The 18,705-nt window shown below is 36.0% G+C and overlaps 1 pseudogene; it reads right to left on the bottom strand.

Moving 5' to 3' along the window:
- Window positions 1–18,705, bottom strand: part of LOC125281005 (furin-like) — a 102,291-nt pseudogene that overhangs the window by 63,920 nt on the left and 19,666 nt on the right.

Raw genomic sequence — 18,705 nt, 5'->3', positions numbered from 1 at the left:
CTTTTGACATGAAATTCAAACCTGGAGGGTTGTAGAGAGAAAGATGGAAGAATGATCTCCAAGTGGTAACGAGGGACGTGGAGGACACCTTCCTGCCTACAGGTGTTGGGGTGGATGGGTTGTGCTCAAGGAAACAGACTGCGTGAGAGGGGTCCTGGGAACCAGAAGTATGCTCAGGGGAAAGTAAGTTTCCCGAATGAATGAGAGACTAAAGAAGAGACTGTACAAACACAGACATTCTCTTCACTTTCTAGATGAGTCAGTCTCAGGGAGGTGAAGCAAATTGTTCAAGATCACAAAGCTTAAATAAATGTCAGAGACCTTGAAGCTTGATATTTTTATTCCAATGCCCATGCTCCCGACCATTATACTGTACTGTACGTCTAGCATCCACTACAGTGCCTACAACATCTGGAGCACCTGGGACCTATTAAATATTTTTAAATTAATGTCCACTGATACAGCACTGAAGAGTGGCCATAACTATGGCCTAGCATTCAACTCCACTGGCCAAATATAACTGCACATAAATGGTGCTTATTTCACGGCAGACTACAGATGACTTGAGGTTGAGAAAAGTGTGTCTCTTTATATGTATTTGTTTTACGTTGCTATCTACAAAAGTCCAATGAACATTATTTTAATCTTTCCCAAATTACTCCCATATGCCAAAATGCTGAAGTATAGTTTTATTATATTTTGTTGCTGTGGAGTAAATATTCTTTCCTTCCCTAAATTTCACCTCCTCTAGTTTACCTTCTAGTTTCCCTGAATTACTTTTTTAGAGACACTCTGACACAGACAGCAATAACTTTTGACAATTTTAAAGTCATATAATTTATCCTGAGTTTTCGTGGATTGTTTAATAATGCTAAGACTACATTTAATCACACAGAAAATTTGAAACTTGGCCCTAGGAATGCTAATTCACTTTTTTCCTAGAAATGAAAAACAGAATGTGAACCTATGAATCTCTCTTTTCAAAAGTTACTAAAGCTTGGTTACTTCTAGAGTTTTTACACTTGGCTCAATTGACTTGTTCTGTTTACTCACTTCTTGGAACTTAGGTTTAAAAATGTACTTGCTACACATTTTTCTAAAATGAAAAAAAGAAACTAAAATCACTTATCTTTTATTATTTCCATTTTTCCCAGAAGGCTGTGTATGTTAGTCATAAGTAGGGCAGTAAGCTAATGAAGAGATGTGTAGTGAAGGTGTGGCTAAGAGAAAGGAGAGGTCAAGAAAGAGTATAATACCGAAGAAAACATGACAGCAAGGGGACTTGAAAAGACACATCTTAGAAGACAAGAAACAGATCTGAGAGTGAGCAGCCTGAGAGGGGATTTGTACATTGACAGGACGTCATCAAGAAACATAGCAAATGGTAGCCTTGAGTATGTTGGGTAGCTTGGGATGTGACCAAGGGTAGAGGAGAGTAAAAATGGTGGCAGTAAATGGGGAGAGAACCTTATGACAAAGAGCTAGAAACAAACCTTAATCATCAACAAATAAGCACGAATCATCTCCAGGGAATTGCTGGTATCAGCATCAGGGACCAGCAGCTCGCTCTCTAATAGCAGATCTGACAGTGAGTCTGAGAGCATAAACACGAGACAAGTGGCCTGGTGCTGACAGGTAAGAAACATATAGGAAATGAAGTGCAAGGCAGAATTACCTGAAACGTGTCTATGAACCAGAGATGTGGAAAAGCGGGGGTGTCGGGAGGTTGTATTTATTACGTGTTGAGCACCTGGAGCTAAACAGGGACTGCTCCTCTGAAGATTTAGGATCCAGTCACCGAGACATCAGCAAATACATATTTATGAGTTGCAAGGTGTTCACAGAACCGGGCTACATGCTAGGGGGAACAGAGTCAATATGACATGGTGCCTTTCCTAAAACTGACTCGAAAAACAAAAAGACTGAGAGAAAGAAAAACAAAAGGAATCTATGCCTATTCCTGGATGCTGTAGTTTATGTGCAGAATATATACCTCCCCTGTGGTGGAAAACTTTTGTTTGTACTTAAGTAATTTAACAAATACATGCAAGTATTTTAATATTAAGTAATTTAACAAATATGTTAACAAATACTAATATACATAAAATTGACAACTGCTTTTATGTGCATACCTTGTGCAGATAGAGAGAGATTGTTCTTGGTCTGTGAGAGATCACAGGGTGGAGAACTTAAGAATATACTCTTTGGGGGCACCTGGGTGGCTCAATCAGTTAAGCATCTGACTCTTGATTTCGACTCAAGTCATGATCTCATGGGTTGTGAGACTGAGCCCTGCACTGGGCTCTGTAGTCAGTGGGGAGGCTGCTTGAGATTCTCTCTCTGCCTCTTCCTTTGCCCCAATCTCTCTAAAAAAAATAAATCTTAAAAAAAAAATGAATATAGACTTCGGAGCCACACTACTTTGGTGCAAAGCCAGGCTTTATACCTTAACTAGCCATGTGATGTTGCATAATTCCTTTGTCCCCACGTTTCCTGAGGAGAAATTGCCAGGTCCCCATCACATATACCAGGCATTTGGTAAGTACTCAGTAAGTGCCAGCTCTATGGTTATAATTATATAATAACTATATTATATGTATATTATACATAACATATATAATTACATATATAAATACATATATATATATAATATAATTGTACTATATAGGTAATATAGTTATTATATAGGGACCAGAAAAGCCATATCTTTTTTTATTTATTTATTTTAGAGAGAGAGAGTGTGAGCATGAGCAGAGGGAAGAGCAGAGAGGGATGGAGAGGGAGGAGGGGAAAGAATCTCAAGCAGACTTCGTGCTGAGCACAAAACCCAACACAAGTCTCAATCTTGGGACCCTGAGTCATGACCTGAAGGGAAACCAAGAATTGGAAGCTTAACTGAGCCACCCAAGGACCCCCCAGAAAAGCCATATCTTTAATAGAGGAAAATAAAATCCTTTACTTGGGTTCCATGATGATAATAAAAGCAGATGATTTACTAGTGCTATCAGACATTTTTTGTGCAGGAAGTAAAACACAAGATAATTAAAACAAATGTCTATATTCAAAGTATAATGCAAATGACAGAAAGGTTGGTCAATTTGAGTCATCAGATGTCATAACTTGGATACGCCAAACTCACTGAGGTTGCTAAGTCAGGAGTCTTTCCAATTGCGTATCTACCACAGACCAAATTTGAGGGTAACACTGAAGCTCTTCCCTAGGAGTAATTGACATCTGGATAAACCACTGTCCCATCTGTGACTGAATGGAGCCCCACTATACTGTGTTCCTCCATGACTCAATTTTCAAAGCTGGACGATGATGAAATCCCAACAGAAATTTCAGATTTCCACCTAATTTGTTCACCTAAAGATATTCTCACTTGTTTTTTACTTACACAAACACCGTTGATGACTCTTATTGCTAAGATATGTTTTACAGGTAGAAGTTTCAACGCACCAAAAATATTATCATCTATATGATTTTAGTTTTCTGCCTAATAAAAAGGGAACATTTTTCCTTTGCTTTTTTTTTAATTTTTTTTTGTATTTAAAGTTTGTGTATTTTACAATACGTTTTTTGAAAAGCTGGTTATTACTATTTATTTATTATTGAAGTGTAGTTGACACACAATGCTACATGAGTTTCAGGCATACAACACATGTTTCTGTAACTCTATACATTATGCTAAGCTCAGCACAAGTGATGCTACCTTCTGTTACCATACACCACCACTGTACCACTGACTACATTCCCTATGCTGTATCCTTCATCCCTATGATTTACTCATTCCATAACTGGATGCCTGTATCTCCACTCCTCTTCATTCCTTTTGCCCATCCCCTCAACCTTCTGCCCTCTGGCAATCATCAGTTTGTTCTTTGTATTTACGCATCTGTTTCTGCTTGTTTTGTTCTTGCTCACTGAATCCTGCCTGAAACATTATTCTGTATCTGGCAAGATCTTATCAAATCCCTATAGATAAGGCAATCATGTTTTCTGAAGTTGCTCTTTTCATTTTTGTTGAATGCAATCTTTTCTTTTATTCTTAATGTTTACTATCCACTGGATACTTTTCAGTAAATTTCAGAAAAAAATTAATTCATCACAACAAAAAATATTACATATGTATGTATACTTGTGTGTGTGTGTGTAGTGAGAATGAAAAATGATTAAATGATTAAAGCTTGTTATAGAAAACGATAAAACAGAAATCTGAAACTGTGCTTTATCATTGTAATTCATCATTTTTAAAATAAAAGAAACATATGTCTAACTAGCTCTGCTCCTATTAACACATAATTTGACATTACTTAACAAAGAAGTTTTGGAATAATTTAGGAGGGTTAGGAAAGAAGTATGGTATTTACAATCGAGACTGGAAAATTGTTGAACATAAGCAAGTCAACAAATGACTTTCACAACTGAAGTTACCTGAAGCCTCTGGCTTGTATATCAGCCAGTTTGCAGACTTTCATTAAGCCATTTAAACAGACTGCCATAACCCTTTACCGTCTTTCATAGTCCAGCTGTCGTAAGTTCTCCTACTAAATTTTAAAGATCCACAGACGGATCAGTTTGAAAAGATGCTACTTTATCTTTATGAACAGTATTTGTGCCGAAGTATCTAAGGTTAAGAACTTGGTGAATTCATCAGTCTTGAGGTTTTAGGTTTGCCACCAAACACAGCTGTCCTAGGTTCCCCAGTATTTAGGTGTGCAGTTACATTGCCACAAACAAGATATCTACTAGCTTCATGAACTATTAGCTTTGTGTCTCCCATTTTCTCAAGCAGGATACAAAGTTTCCAAACAGCCTTGGTGATTTCAGAAGGTAACTCACCTGCCCTCACCATGTCCCCGTCTTCTTTGTTCTAGTATCCACTCGGACCACTGATCTCCCTGAGCCCCGATTTTGACAACCGCCCAACCACTGAGGCTTGCAAAATACAGAGTGACATGACAGCTCAGCCAAGTGAGGAGCAAGTTCTCTCTGTGTTTTGCTAAATTGAGGGGAGATGTCACGGTAAGGTAGCTTGAGCCCTAAAACGTGACAGAGTTTGTGTGTACTTTGAAATTATTCCAAGTTTTCTTGGACCACACATCCACACTATATCCTCCTCAAGCCAATCCACGTTTCCTAATGTACTATATGGAATGGGTTAAGTGGCAGCCACTCTTTCAAACCCAGAAACACCACTGTCCTAAAATGATTATATCTTACTGCTAAGTCCAGCTTATTGCATGGAATTCCTTCTCCTCTTTGCCGCAATCAGCCCCTGTACACTGGGTTTTCTTGTTTCCTTGACCACTATGACCCCTCCGTCCACTGCATACCTCTTATATCTAAACTACGTTGTGGATAAAACACATGATTTTTTCTGAAGAAGCTTGTGGCCAACAGTAAAAATCAGCAGATGCCGACAGATCCGGTGACATAGACGAATAGAAATTGCGGCACTTGCACAGCAGGAAACCCTGCTTCAACTATGGGAACAATTTTATTATAAAAGATCGTACCGTGTACCACCCAGCCTTCTAAAATTCTCTTCACAAGTTAATAAATAAATAAATACACTCACAGTAATTTGAAAATTAATGCTAAACTGGAATCTTTGTTGCATTTTGAAAATTTCATTACAGGTCATATAAGTAATTGATCAAAAGTTTCTGAACTGCTACAAAAACACAGATAAGTAAGGCTCATGTAGCAGGTGATCATATGAATTTATTAGAGTTGATTTGATGGGGTTTTTCCCACTCTCATAATAATCTATCTCTGTGAAACAGACCAATTACGTACTATTCATGCTCCAGCAAGTGAACTGTAAAATTAACAATCCAATCACCTGTATAGACAGGCTCTAAAATTTACTGGATTTTTATGTGCCATTCTATTTAGTTAATGGAAGTCCTGACTTTTCTGACACAACTCTACCTAATTATCAGATGTTACTGGTGGGATTATCAATAATAAAATGTTAATCACATTTTGCTAGTATCAAAATTAAAAACCAAAAAATCACGAAAGTTGGGAAAGATAGAGGTATTAATCTGTATGATAACTGACAAAATTTTATGTGCACACAGTGGCTTGATGAATAACAGAGTAATGCAGATGCTTTTGAGAAGGATGATAATAATGAGGAACCACACATTACATGTAAATGAGAACAAAATCTCCCTATACTTTATATCACTGAGATTTGAAGGTCCTTCCCTTGTATTTCACAGCTGATAACCACTGATGTGCATATATGCATGTAATTTCATCCGATCTCCTATAATACTGCCAAGGTAAAAGTGGGATCCAATGATCGGGTGATGCGTATTTGTGCTTTTCTTCTCTGACTGTATATCAATAAATATTCAAAAGGCAAATAGCATATTATATCCTTTCAAAAAAATCCTCCATGATTAAGTAGTAGGAAGCAGGTTCAATAGCATAAAACTCACAGAAATTGTTATTTTTTAAAGTTAAAAATAACTTATGAAATGGGAGATTTTACCTGTCACAGAGCAAGCCCTGACTCATTTTTATGAAGAGTGGATCTCACACACTTAGGAGGCTTTATAGGAGTCTTGCCACTGTCAGAGAAGCTCAGCAGGTATTAACTTCCTGCTGGGGATTTGATCATTTCTCCTCCCATATGTCTCTTTTTATAGAAAGGGAAAAAAGCTCCACTAGATATAAAAGGTTTTAAAGAAAGTGTTTCTTCACATACTGAATATATTTTAAAGTTTTTCGTGTGTGTGTGTATGTATGTGTATATATATATATATATCAATTCTGTATATGTAAAACTAGTGAATACCTAAAATAATATGAAATAAATTCAGAGGAAATTAGACATTGCAGCATGTACCTGTGTCCTTGAATACTAACATTCCCACAGGTACACGTACTATTTGAGCTCCAGTGTCAGAAAATAAAGAATATTTTTCAGTCTTCCAAATTATCAACTTTATTTTAGCTTGGGCAATGAAAGTCTTTTTCTTTTTTTTTTTTAAATACCAATACTACTGCACTGGTTTCTAAAAGAAACCGAGTTCAATTTCTTCATTTTAGGCGAGAGTTAGAAGGGAATGATTCTGTAATTCAATAAAAATAAAGTATTACATTTATCCTTTGTGCTTAGCAAATCCTACTTCTGATGATCTGTAATCTCAGAAAAGTTCCCATCTCACATAGAAGAAAACCCAAGTCCAACTTTGGCCTGCAGAGAACTTCCAGTCCTTCTGCCTCCACTGTCTCATTGACCTCCATCTACAGCATGTCCCCCTCTGCTCCAGCCAAACGAACCGTCCTATTGCTTCTGGAACACTCCAGCACACTCTGACATCGAGGGGTTTACATTTACTGTTCTCTATGTTTAGAGAGCTCTTTCCTCATAGATCTGCTTTGCTCACTCCCTCACTACTAAAAAGGTTTCCCTGATAACTAGTATAAATTAACACCTCCCACTGTCACTTTTTATACCATCACACTCTTTTCTTTTTGTGGTAGCCCTTAACACGACTTGCCCTAGGACATATTTACTTCTTTATTCCCTTATTTTTTCTGTCCTTCTTTCTAGAATATAGACTCCACAGAGACAGGGATTGTTTTTCTTTCTTCTTGACTACTGTATCCCCTGCTAATAGAACATAAGTAGAAAGAAGAAAGAAAGAAAGAAAGAAAGAAAGAAAGAAAGAAAGAAAGAAAGAAAGAAAGAGAAAAGGAGGAAGGAAGGAAGGAAGGAAGGAAGGAAGGAAGGAAGGAAGAAAAAGAAAGAAAGAAAGAAAGAAAGAAAGAAAGAAAGAAAGAAAGAAAGAAAGAGAAAGAAAGAAAGAAAGAAAGAAAGAAAGAAAGAAAGAAAGAAAGAAAGAAAGAAAGAAATTACATCAGAGTTGTCAAAGGGGGGAAGGAGGAAATGGAGGTGCTATCTAACCACTTTGACACCTTATTTTGAGCTAGCCTCTTCTTCCTTTTATCATGAAAACTAATAGAGGCAGTGTTGCGTAATAGCTAAAAGCACAGGCCACACTTCTGTTCAAATCTCCACTTCCTCTCTAGCTACCAAAGTATTTTTGGGAGGTACTTAGGGACTCTGAGTCTGAAAAGCTGCAATTGCAAAATGGGGATATTATTCTGAGAATTAACTGAGCATTTTATATAAACTTCTAAATACAATGCCTAGCAATTTGATCAGAACAAGTTAATATTTCTTCCAGAACTGTTAATATTATAAAGTTTACCTATATTCATCTATATTACCTTTAACCAAATGTAGAGAAACACACATAATGAAAAAATAGACAACTCCAGAGTTCAAAAAGAGGTTCTGTTAGATTCATATAGGAAACTGGGGAATCAAAAGTATAATTACAGAATTGCATAACTGGGTTCATTGGTATTAATATGAATCACTGTATTGATATGGAGATACCCATTTTATTTTTACTTAGTCTTATTGCTGTGTTTATTTTATTTATTTTCGAATTTTTATTTAAATTCTACTTAGTTAACTTATAGTGTAATGCTGGTTTCAGAAGTAGAATTTAGTGATTCATCATTTACATATAGTACCCAGTGCTCAACACAAGCGCCCTACTTAATACCCATAATCCTTTTACCCACCTCCCCTCCATCAACCCTCAGTTTGTTCTCTATAGTTAAGAGTCTCTAATGGTTTGCTTCCCTCTCTCTTTTTGCCCCCTTCCTCTATGTTGATTTGTTTTGTTTCTTAAATTCCACATGTGAGTGAAATCATAGGGTATTTGTCTCTCTGACTTATTTCACTTAACATAATATACTCTACTTCTACCCACATCATTGCAAATGGAAAGATTTCATTCTTTTTGATGGATGAGTAATATATTTATTTTATAAACATTCATTTGATGCCAATATTCCAGATACACTCTAAGCACTGTGTCTTTCCATTTTTCTGATGGGAATACAAAAACAAGATTCTTTGTGATTGGAAAGATCATCTAGATTTCTCCAAGACAGAAAGATCCACTCTTTATATTCTTTACAGTTTTACCATACAGTGGCCCAAAATCATACTTAAAATAAAAGTGAAACCATTTACCCCCATTTACAAAGCTTATCCTTTTGTTTAAAAGGAAAGCAAATTGATCTGACATGCCTGTTTTTCTTAAAGCTGTTAAAATTGACTTCTGAGTTGTGCCTAAATTGATAGTTTCTAAGCATTACTGCATGTTAGTATCGCGGTAAGGGATAGTGGTATAGATCTTATCAAAACGGAGATACCTGGACTCCCTCTGACCTTCCAGTTTCTGGTTCAGAATTTTGAACCCAGGCATTGGCATTTTTAACATCAGGTCAAGTGATTCTAATGTCTTATTGCCCACTTTGACAGATACTCGTCAAATACATGTAAGTATGTGTTGAAAGAAAGTAACAAAAATTTGCAATATTATTTCTAAACTAAAACTGTTAAAGACAAATTTTTTAGCATCCTAATTACATGATTAAAATCTCTGACTAATGTAACTATGTGTCCCTGTTGTAATTAACCAGTAATGTAACGGAAATTAAGGCTACACTATAGCAGTAATATGATACCCTTTACAATTTGTAGAATTTCTCTCCAATAATTAGTCAGTGAACCAAATTATATAGGCTTGGGGTTTTTTGTTTGTTTTTCTTAAGAAACTAAGATTAGCAGTTTCATTGAGAACATAATCGCAATTAAGTTAAAAGAGCCTAGAAAACTATAAATTGTGTTTTGATTTTTGCTTGTTTTTAAGTCTAATTTTAAAAGTATAGGTGGATAGTAAAGAAAAAAAAAAAAAGATAGCACATAAGGAAACCCTTAGTCTTGTCTGCCCTAGTTTTCTTTTCTCTTTGGATGGTCCATAAGAAGCAGAGAAAGAAAGAGAAATCTGGAAGTTTTAAAGAGCTTGGAAAAGCCCATTGATATGAAATGGCTGTCACACTTCACTTTCACTACTTGAGAAATAATTATTTCCGCTTATGGTTGACAGGCTGGAATCAAATTTAACAGTCTAGATGTCTGGGCACAAGGGGCGGGGAATGACAACTAAGAGTGCCCGTCAGCAAAGGTTCACTGAAATCTTGAGGGGGTGGCATCTATTTGGCGTAATAAAAACATACAGGGCCTCACAAATTGCTTGTCTTGAAAGCACTTTCCTTGATCTGAAAAGATGTGGAGGGCTTATATTTTTTCTTAAATTAGTTTTTGCTTTTAGAATTTACTTCCTTAAATATTTTCTCATTAAAAAAATGAACATAAAAAGGGGCTACATGTCATCAAGTTTTGTTAGGGATTCCCCCCAATCTTTCCATGAAGTGAGTATAATTAGGCAGTATCTACCACAGATAGCAAAGGAAACTTATTGTCCACTTTTTACTTAATAAAAGATAAAATATTTTTCCAAAGGGGGGTTTAGAGGATTTTTTTAGTAAAAGAAGACAATTTTAAATAAAAAATATGTTAATATTTATGAGTAAGATAGGACGGTCTTCTTTGAGGACTGTGTTGTCTTTTTTACATGGTATTTTCTACATGAACGCTGTGATTACTTGACAGACAATTGAAACTGATGGTCCTTAGTATATGGATTGTTCTTCTGCATTCAATTTAGGCATATATATATGTAAATGTTATATAAATTTATATAAATTTTGTATAAATTTATATAAATAATATATATGTAAATTTTCCAATACTTATTTTCCAGAAAAAAATTGAAATAGAAAAATGAATCTTTAGATTATGAATTTGGTTTCCTCATCAGTGGCAGCATATGTAAAGCATGGACTCACCATGTTCCTTGTATGACGTCTGTGCTAATCATTTAATGATATACAGAATCTAATGTAAAAAATTATATGTATTTTATTAAGAACACTATCCAGTGGAGGAATAATTTGATACTATCAAAAGATCACCATGATTTATAACAAATTTTAGCAAACTTAATTGGGTTTTGGTGATCTAGGTAGAATCAGAATGTTTTTAAATGTTGTTCTGTATATTTTTAGAGAATCACAGAACAAGTCTAATTTCTTTCAGAATAGAAATTATTATGCAAGATCATGTTGATAAGATTATACTGAATGACCACTGGAATGATGATTCTAGCTATGATTGAGAATCAAATAGCCAAATGAGAACTTTTTTTTTTCATTCTCATTGTTGCTTGGTAAAGAATCTGGGGTTTGGATTCCAATGAGTCACACTTTGCTTGTCATATATTATGAAGCTATTAGTTTTTGCTTCTTTTCCTTTACTGATTTATAACATAAAATCTCCTGAATAAGTAAATTACAATATTCTAATTATCCCATTCATTGTAGTAGCAGAAATGCTATTAATACTAAGTGTATAACAAATGCATATTGTAATATATGTGTAATGTATACTGCAATACATATGTAATACATATCACATGTGATACATATATAAAATAATAATGCATATTATGTAGTATATAAAACCTGGGATTAAATATCATGAGTATATTGTAAACTTACAATTTAATTAGCCTAAGCACGTATCTCAATATATTCTGTAATGATCCTCAGTTAATGGGACATAATATTTATTGATTTTCATTATCCCTAATAGTAGTATATAATATTGTATCTGTGAATTTTTAAAGATTTTTTATTTATTTATTCGACAGAGATAGAGACAGACAGCGAGAGAGGGAACACAAGCAGGGGGAGTGGGAGAGGAAGAAGCAGGCTCATAGCAGAAGAGCCTGATGTGGGGCTCGATCCCATAACGCCAGGATCACGCCCTGAGCCGAAGGCAGACGCTTAACCGCTGAGCCACCCAGGCGCCCCTGTGATGTGTTTTCATCATGATAAATGAGATCAGACTTTGAAAAGTGAAGAAATCGAATAATTTCTCTAGAATACTTGAAGGTAAAAGTAATAATTGTTTCCTCCAAAATGAGATAAACAAACACAAATCTCCGGAAGAGTATTGCTTATACCTCCTTCTCTAAAGTTTCTGGGGTTGTCTGATATTTAATTTTTTAAAATTAAGATAGAAATGTACTATGTTAAAACAAAATTGCTAAACATTAAAGGAACAGTCCATTTTCACCTCATTTATGAAGGTCTAAACTCTTTAGAAAAAAAAACTAGTTTTCCTGATACTTTATAAAGATGAGAGCATAAAACTGAAGTTTAGTTAGCATTTTGTCCCTAGAGAAGGAAACTGATCAATAAGGGCACCACTGTGGTTTCACAAAGAAATAATACTATTAGATGAGTGATATCCCACAAATTAGCTTGAGAAATTAAGGGCAACTGCAAGTAGGTTAGCACCTTAATTCACACATCACTGATTGCATTGACAGTTTATATCGAATATTGAAAAGAACAGAGATGACTAGTTATACACAGCATTGAAAAGGGAGGTAGGAGCACCAACGACTACTCCCCTGTCTCAAGGCTTTGTCCACAAGTGGATATGGCTGGTGACTGAAACAACATTAGTGACTCTTTTTGGACCACAGCCTGACAATGATGGAACCCATTCATCAGTCACTTCATGTGTATTCCCCGTGATGAAACTTGTCTCAAAGCATTATACAACCCCACAGTGCATCACGTCACAGCACTCAAGTCTTACATTTCTTATCAAAAGTGAGGCTCCTTTCTCATTAGTTCCCCTGTCTTCATTTTGGTTTCAGAGCTAGGGTTTGCTTCTCATTGACACCTTTATTCCTAAGACCTAATCATTAGAAATTTAGCGTAATTTCTATTTGTTCAACTACTTGATCTTTTTCAGTAAGACAAACCATATAACAGTTATTATATGGTTGTTACTTTCTTCTTTATTTTACTTTAAGGAAATAGCAATCTAGGTGATCTTTAGAAAGTGATAAATCTTACGGAAGAAAAATGCATTAGGCCTGGAAATGGAGAGGAGAGGAAAGTCCATGGGCTTTTGAAAATTCAAATGTTAAGGGGATGGCTCTAATAAATGTATGCACTGATACCAAATTTTTCCGTGGCCCATTTTTATTGTCATTGAATATGTACCATGGGCAAATGACGAGATGAGTATGACTAGAAAGAGTTGGCCACTTGACTTACAATGCCCTCGACTTGAAAAAAGAAAATGAGAAAAACTATTGTTTCCTTTTCTATTAAACATTTCAGCTTTGGTGTGGGGGACTGGGATTCTCTGGTACTTATGATATACTTTGCCTTACCTCCACTCCCCATAGACCTGGCTGCAGGGAGGGAATGTTCTTCAAACCCCTGGGTTCCACTTGCAGGGCGGTGACACAATTAGGCAGCCATGGCAATGGACAGTTTTGGGGAATTCACACACACACACACACACACACGCAAAAGAAAAGCTCACAGAGGTCTGCCATTTGGGGAACAGGCTTTTAGGGTTATGGTGTATTTTTAAGGCCTTCCAATAGGTGACGGAAGTGACTGACATTAAGTAGGAATGATTCATGAAACCTCTAGGTATTCTCAGTGTTTTCACATATTATCAGAGTGAGAAAATCTAGGGAAAGGACAGATTTCTGGTTCTAAGAATAATCTATTGTCTCAGTCACTTAATATTTTAAAATATGTTATCTTCCTTAGTCCTACAAAAGTGAAGTGGGACACATGGGTTACTTTATCAAATGATTGTGGTTTATAAATATATCTGGCATATGTCCTGCCATTCTCTCTAGGCAAGACAATCATAAAGAGAACTTGAAGAATACAATAATAACAATGTGTTTAAGTTGTTGCATTTTTAGTAGAATTGACAGACAAATATACATGTAGATTTTGCAAAATTAAATATAATTAGATACACATATGTGGAGAGTGTGAAAAGAGAGAGATAGAAAGAAAGAGAGATTCATAATATATCTACAGCAGAATAATATTTCGATAGATTAGCCAAAGTGTTTTATTTTTTCCATTTGGGTGGGCTGTAGGGCATTCTCTGATTTGTTCACTCATGAAAATGTTGAAACATCAAAAAGAAGATAAAACAAAAGCATCACATTTTGACTTTTGAAATTCAAAAGCTTAGATCTCAGGAAAATTGGAATAGCTTAGAGTATGAGTGACAGATTTACATTATGACAAGGAACACAACTTTCTGCTCAAAACCCCGAACATCCAGATATAAGACAGTTTCCTTGGTCTAGGAGGACAAAGAAAAGAAGAGCTTTGGGAAAGAAAAAAAGGAATGAGTGTACAGTGTGGGTCCTGGAGAAAGCAGGGTCCTCCCTGCAGCATCAAAGAGGAAATGAAGCTAACAAAAACCCTGGATATGCCCCAGAAAGCGAGAGAATGAAGGGGGAGATTCCTAGTACAGAGGAAAACTAGGTCTTCTTTCCAGGTGAAAGCCCAGGAAGGCAAAAAGACACAGAAAAGAGTATTTATCTTATTCTTGATAGCTGTACAAAAGTTAGAAACAGCTTCATGGAGTTTCTCGCAGCCACATTATGTCACATAAAAGGACGTAGGACCCATTGGTTCACAAGGAGCAATGGATTTCACTGAAAGACAGCTGAGCTAAATGAGGTCCCCAGTCCTAAAGCATGCGAGGAACTGAATGTTACCAGTGACCACATAAGCTTAGAAGCATGTCCTTCGCCAGCTGAACCTCAAATGAGACTACAGTCCTAAACAGGGGACCACTTAGAAGTGGTCTTCATTGACAAAACACCAGAGGGGAACAAAGATATCTTAGTTCATTCTAGAGTAGCTTGATAGTTATCTAGAAAATATGCCACCTTCCCATGAATGTGGTGGAATTACAAAGTACCCCAGAACTTAGGAGCAACTCAAAGGAAAATGGGGTAGGACTCCAATTTGATGAAAATAGTTTCAACTACAATGTGAAATAAAGTCGTAATAGTAATTTATTTTTAATTATAAGAAAATATTATATTTTCTACAAACCTGAATTTTTATTTTGGCCTGGGACACTAGCAAAAGTGTGAGAGATGGAGCCAACTGGCTCTGATTCAAGATCATGAGGTCACTGCCCAGCTCTTCTAAGATAGCCACCAAGAGAAGCACAGACTCTCCCTTTTTATTTGCATTTAGAAAAAAATAAACATGTCCTTTGAGTTTCATCCCATTTAGAGAATCTATAGTGAGTAATGTAAAAGTTAGGGTGAGCCTGAGGGGTGTCCTCCAAACCAGAGAAAGACTGAGGAGTGGACCTAACCTGCTCAGAGAAGCTAATTTCTTCAGCCTTTTTCTCTTCTTCTGGCCGGATAAAGATCTTAGGAGCAAAAGAAAAAAAGCTACAGTTTCAATGAGAGAATCAGCCTCCATCATCTGCTATCTCAGCAAAGTTTGCCTACCTCGCCATTCCCCTTGCCAACTTGTACATTTAAATAATCGACTAAACAAATGCATGAATTAAAACAAGTCTGGAGAGGTGAACGGATGAACTTAAATAACAAAAGAAAAAAGATTTAATAGTAATTTAAAATCTTACACTTCCCCCAAAGAAAAATTATAGCATGAGAGAAATATACCTTCATGGTAGAACATATCAAAAAATACCTAAACATTTTGTTCCTTTTAAGATCAGGAAGTCAAATGTGTCATGCAGGTACCATAAAAGCTAAGGTGATTTTGTTTTTTTAAATATAATTCCAATATAGTTAATGCATAGTATTATATTAGTTTCAGGCTAATGTGAGTTTAGAATGCAGGGACATAAATGCAATATCCAATAGTGACAACAAAAAGCAGATGGTTGGTCCTTTGACTCTTTGGTAGAATATTATGTTTTGGACACTAGGCCAAATTTTAAGAAAAACTCTTGACAAACTATAATGCATACATAAGAGAGTAGAACTGAGCCAAAAGAAGTGAGACAACTTTCTGAATAATTATTTTGAATTGCAATCTGTATATAAACACTGGAACATCGGAACTGAGCGCACAAACCATAATATTCATTGGTTTGTGAATACCTGTCATAAAAAGTATACCAAATATGTTTTGCTGAAGGCAGAGATTATGGAGAAAAAGTTGAGCCGTGTTTTTGTGGAAACCTAAGCAGAACAGGACACATTCACAAAACAAAACGTGTAGTGTTGGGTGTATTGCTGTGTGTATCCATAATGATCAGTGTTAACCGGAACAAATGGGTAGGTAATGTAGTCAACTGCAGAAAATTTCCTGTTCTGATTACATTGAGAAGGCTAAGAAGGCTACAGTTTGGAGATATAAAATACCTCATCACTACTGACTACCTTAACTTTTTAGGATACTGTATCATATTATAGCCACATATTTCATGACCTGGTTCTACCCCCACAACTGGCATAACATCCAGTTCTTAACATAGCGCTGCAGGCTTTACCAACGTGCATGTTGGGAGCCAACTGATACCTCTGGTATACAGACAAATTTCAGGACTAGTAATGCAATAGGAAGTTATTAAATTATATTCATAGTACTTATCACTATCACATAGTACTAGATCACTATAACTTATCTAATAAACACAGTGACATCAGTCACTGGTGTATCCTTACTCCCGCTACTGCAATTACAGCTTTGTTCATCCAATGTCAACAATAGATTACCAATAAGACACTGAAATGTAAGTGAATTTTATAATTATATTTTATATCCAGTGTTACATGATTAACGATATTGTCTTACCACCGACACCTACTGTTTCAAATGACCTAAAGTTAGGCCCCATTGAATGGTATGGAGTTGAACCCGCCAAGCACTGAAGCCAGTTATTATGAGGTAGGCTTTAGAATTATGTTAGGAGAACTCAGGTGGTGATTGCCAGCATAGGGAAAAGACAGCAAGGTACTAGAATGGAAGGCATGTTTCCCTTTACACAGAAACTTACATATTTTTAAGGAAACATTATATATATATGTTAAATATAATTTTTATATATAAATATTTTAGAACATCCCTTGCTATATGAAATAATAGGAGCATGTGTAAACTAGAAAGATAGCAAAAAGAGGTGAATTCTTTTTTTTTTTTTTTTTTTAAAGATTTTATTTATTTATATGACAGAGAGACAGCCAGTGAGAGAGGGAACACAGCAGGGGGAGTGGGAGAGGAAGAAGCAGGCTCCCAGCGGAGGAGCCTGATGTGGGACTCGATCCTGGAACACCGGGATCACGCCCTGAGCCGAAGGCAGACGCTTTAACGACTGCGCTACCCAGGCGCCCCAAGAGGTGAATAATTCTATTTTGGTGGGGTAAACTGAACTTGTTCAAGGGGAAAGAAAGCATCATAGGAGAGACAACTCTTATTGCCATTTCAGTTTATTTATATTATTCAAGTTGGATTTTAAATAGTTTAATTCAATAGTCAATTAAGGAGAGGCAGTATTCCAAAGAGAAGAAAGTGTGTGTTATTGGTGTAAAGAAGGGGAAATTAGCATCATGTAACATTGCTAGGATGCAGAGTATAAAGGAGAGAGTAAAAGGAATAAAGCAGAGAAGTATGAAGCAGACAGCAACTGGAGGCAAAAGCAGGGGTCATGTCATGAGGGGACTCATGAACTCTACTAAGGAGTTTGATTTGATCCTGGGGACATGAAGAGGACATTGAGGGGCTAAAAGCAAAGTTCTAATAGGTCAAAGTTGCATTTTAAAAAGTGAAATGTCACATGGGTAATTGATTGAAGAAAGAAGAAATCACAGACAAGGGAAACGGTTGGCAGATTATTGAAATTATCTGAGTGAAAGATGAGGGTGGAGGTGAGAGGAGAAGGCAGTAGTACTAAAGGAAAAGGATGATTTTAAAAGCTGTTTGGAAGGTAAATTCCGTGTTGTTTGATGATTTATAAGATGTATGTAAAAGGCAAGATGGAGTAATTAAAGATGACGCATTGTTATCTGGAAAGATAGATACTGTACCACTAATTAAGTTGGAGAAGCCAATATAATTAGAGGTTTTAGGGGAGAGATAATTAAATTGGCTTGGAACAGGGTTTCAAGGATCTAGATGTCTAGTGAAAGTATCTACTAAGAAAGTACATACACCCTGTTCTCTAAAATTGATAGAGAGCTTTCCCTTCAGTAATACATGTCCCAATTTATTTTTAGGACAGGTATACTCGAAATTTTGGGAGATATGTCTATGTTAATTTCAGAAAAAAACTAATTTCAGTACATATTAAGCTAGATTTTCTTAAAAACACTTGAAACAGTCATGTTAATTGTTGTCTGGCTACTCTTGAAGAAATAAAAATGCATGTGTTTGAACTATAAAGGTTCAATTGAATACCGAGTACCTTCTGTCTGTCAAATAGCTTTGATGTGAAATAAAAAAAATGAAAGAAAAAGATCTTTAAATGTATGAATAATTTTTCTGTGTTTTATAAAATATTTTTCAGTTTATATGTTCATTAAACACTGATGGATAAAGTTCATTTATGATGACCAATTGCGAAACCCTTCTTGTAAACACAAAGTTGGAGATTCTAAAGTTGTAATTTTTTATTCCTTATATGTGTTTATTTTATTTATTTATAATCAGTTTTTTATTTTTATTTTTTTAAGATTTTATTTATTTATTTGAGAGAGAGTGAGAGAGAGCATGGGGGCGGGGCTGTTGGGGGAGGCAGAGGGAGAGAGAGAAGCAGGCTCCCCATTGAGCAGGGAGCCAGATGTGGGGCTCAATCCCAGGACCCTGGGATCATGACCTGAGCTGAAGGCAGATGCTTAACCTACTGAGCCACCCAGGCGC

This window comes from Ursus arctos, unplaced genomic scaffold (assembly GCF_023065955.2).
Source record: "Ursus arctos isolate Adak ecotype North America unplaced genomic scaffold, UrsArc2.0 scaffold_11, whole genome shotgun sequence".
NCBI lineage: Eukaryota > Metazoa > Chordata > Mammalia > Carnivora > Ursidae > Ursus > Ursus arctos.
Note: the sequence above shows the minus strand (reverse complement) of the source record. Positions and strands in the feature narration are given on the sequence as shown.